Source organism: Rhagoletis zephyria, unplaced genomic scaffold (genome assembly GCF_001687245.7).
Source record: "Rhagoletis zephyria isolate East Lansing unplaced genomic scaffold, Rhagoletis_zephyria_1.1 Rzeph_scaffold_00466, whole genome shotgun sequence".
NCBI lineage: Eukaryota > Metazoa > Arthropoda > Insecta > Diptera > Tephritidae > Rhagoletis > Rhagoletis zephyria.
This window is the reverse complement of record NW_016157550.1, coordinates 144,077-147,436: the sequence shown is the minus strand read 5'-3', so window position 1 is coordinate 147,436 and position 3,360 is coordinate 144,077. Positions and strand designations below refer to the sequence as shown.

General features: G+C 42.4%; 1 protein-coding gene across 1 annotated transcript in view; it reads left to right on the top strand.

The window, feature by feature from the left end:
• The first annotated feature begins 2,168 nt into the window (after window positions 1-2,168).
• Window positions 2,169-3,360, top strand: part of LOC108359808 (proton-associated sugar transporter A-like) — a 119,681-nt gene continuing 118,489 nt past the window's right edge. Inside the window, exon 1 of the mRNA XM_017611836.1 lies at window positions 2,169-2,597. The gene's annotated coding sequence lies outside the window, so the exon portion shown is untranslated. The remainder of the gene's footprint in view (window positions 2,598-3,360) is intronic.

Here is a 3,360-nt window from a genome sequence, read left to right as displayed (position 1 = left end):
GCTAGGTGAGTAGCTGACTTGACTGGTCGATGAGCTAGTGGCGTGCTTGCGCGTTAATGTCTTGCCGGCCAGCCAAGCCAAGCTCGGCGTAACCAATCGGTCGATCAGCTGGTGTGCCTGCGGGCGCGCCAAGGTGTCACCGACTGGCCAAGCCAAAACCAAGTACGACTCAACCCGCCGGCAGACCAGCATTGCACGCCTTTTAGGCATCCTAATTGGTCGCCGGCTGGTTGAGCCTCCGACATCGCCGACCCGTTCCAGCCCCTACTTTTGTAGAGTGCGATTAGGGGAATGGCGGTGCCCGGAGTGAGTCTTGCTAGGTCGTTTCGCTCCACCGGTTGCCGAGGGCCAGTTGCTGTTAGAAGTCACCCGCTGCCGCATATCATCCGTCGTAGCGCTCCCACCGTTGCTCAACCGTTGCTCCGCTGTTGCCGAGAGTCACCCGCCGCTGCGCAACCGTTGCTCAACAGTTGTTGAAAATCACCCGCCGCGCTGCTAGCGCTCCCACCGTTGCTCCGCTGTTGCCGAGAGTCACCCGCGGTGCCGCCGCCGCTGCCCTACCGTTGCTCAACAGTTGTTGAGAATCACCCGCCGTGCTGCTACCGCTCCCACCGTTGCTCCGCTGTTGCCGCGAGTCACCCGCGGTGCCGCCGCCGCTGCCCAACCGTTGCTCAACAGTTGTTGAGAATCACCCGCCGTGCTGCTAGCGCTCCCGCCATCATCCGCTCCGACCCGACCGCACGACCAAAACGAACGTCACCTCTCTCTCGCTCTCCCTCTCTTTGGACATAAGGTTGCTAGCACTCTAGTCGTAGCGCCGTGTGTGTGTGTGTGTTCGAAGTAAATACACGAAAATAGTGTGTTTTATTTGGTGGGGGTTAGTGGGACCTTCGCCGGACTCTGGATCGGCTGAGTTCACCTCAGCCTTTGATAAAACCCACCTCATAAATTATCTGATGAGATGTTAAATAGCACATGAATGTGCTTCAATTTTAAAGTCACCAAAAAATCATAACACAATGCAAATAATTTGTAACAGTGATAGTTTTAAGAATTGCCAATAAGTATGCAACAATACAAAATACAAATGTATGTATGCATTAGTTACCTTAATATGGAAAAATTTCTTCAAAATCTTGGGTTTTAATAAACACTGAAGCTAATTTAAGTTTTTAAATTCTTTTAGGCCCTTAGTGAGTAATCTACCCAACTTTGAATAGAATATTATATGGGTGTGGTAAGCAGTGCGTGCTTCCACTCGGCAGGGCCTGGGCTCTAGCCAAAGTCAAAGCAACATCGCAAAAAAAAATTTAGAAAAAAATGTTTTTTCTTAACAGCGGCCGCCCATCGGCGGCAAATCTCCGAGTGTATTTCTGCTATCAAAGACAGCTTCAGATAAAAATACACTCGCCGTTAGGAGTCGACGTAAAACTGTAAGTTCATCCCCTTTGTGTGAAAACATCAAGGCGCACGCCACAAATCGGAGGAGAATCTCGGCTAAATATTAATGTCAATTTCGTTTCTACCGAAAAATGTAACCTTCTATTGGACCTCTACGCACAAACACTAAGAAGAGGGCGATGAGAAGGCTACATTTTTAGTAGAAACCTAAACGCCATAACATATGTGTAACCGCCAATCTAATGTTGTTATTTTATATGAATGTTACCATTTTACTTCTGAAATGTGTATATGTTTTGAATTCTTTGGGAATTTTGTGGGATAAATTTTTAAAATGTGGGATTTTTTTCAGATTTTCGTGGGATTTTTAACCGAGAATGTCTGGCATCACTGTGTTATATTTATATTGAATTCTCATTCTTGTACTATTGAACTGCAATATTGTCTCATTAAATTGCATATGAATTACATACAAGCGCATTTGCATTATTATACAAATACTTGAGTGCTTCACATCGATTACCCTTACACGTGTAGATCCGTACCTACACGTACCTCTAACAGATTTAAGAAGCAGAGGCCACTTATTCCAGGCCTTAGCAATTTCCCTTCTCAATATCGTACATAGGCGTTTACCTCCGTAAGCCCTCCAACATGGTTCTTGCGAGCCAAATTTGAGCTGGCAACCATAAAATCAAGAAAAACGAACATAGCTACTCGCGAGTATTTTTTCACAAAGTCGTCACTTTGGCAATACATAGCAGCAAGTTACCAGCGATTTCGTGTTTTGTGCGTTCAAAAAGTGCAATTAATTAAAATTATGCTAAACCGAGCGATTATTCCATCACAAAAACGGTGTGAAAATAGTGCCATCTAGTTACGAAAGTGCTTCGCTTGGTATTTTAAAGCGAACCTGATTGCGAAGTGAAATTGCGATTTCCACAGGCGCAGCCATACAACCTAGCAAGCAATCGGCACCAGTGTATGTATGTATATATAGTGCATTTCAGCAAAGAAAATTACGAGCAAAAATATTGCCCTCTCCCCAGTGACATTTAAGAATCGATCGTCGAGGGACAAGCACCAGCAAAAACCCCAAAAAAGGCAAAGCAACTAGCTCTTTCCAGCGGCACCCGATAGACGGAAAACGGCAAAAAACTACAGTGGAAATCACAGGAAAGTAGCAATAATCATACGTAAGTGCCGAACAATTGTCACTAGAATATTCTTTGCAAAATATACATACGTACACATCTACGCTGGCCATTATAAGCTGAACGATACATACATAAGCACATACATATGGACGGTTTCGATATTGGAATGCAAACCACAATATAACCAGTAAACAACTTTCGGTGAATTTGGCGACAGCCTTCCTCGGGGATGAATATGCTAGGAATGAAATTATTGGTACACACGCCTTCCAAGCACGTAGGGTTGCTTTTAAGAAACAAAAAATAATTAACTCCAAATAGTTTCAATAAGTATAGTGTAAAACGAAATTTATTGAATAATTCCACATAAAATGGTATACATAAATGACTCATTTTCTAAACGATTTAAATAAAACGCATTTCATAACCTTTTTAGTGCAAACGACATTTGCGAATTGATAGAAAAGTATTACAGATTGTCAATTTTTGTTAACTATTAGGTGAATGAAAATTTTCAACCCGGCCTGACGGTTTTGAAGAATTTTTTTGTTCTAATTTTATTACTAAGGCGTCTAATAAATGCATGGCTTTTAGTTCTAAAAGAATAAAAGTCAGTAAAGACAAGTCTTTTTTGTGTAATTTCTGATTTTAATTGCTCAACTTCTTTTGCACATTATTAGTCAAGAATCTGGAAAAAAGGAAACTTTTGGTTCATTAGGAATAATTTATGCTATAATAGCAATTGGCCTTCTTGGTTTTATTGTATGAGCACATCATATATTTACAGTAGGAATAGATGTTG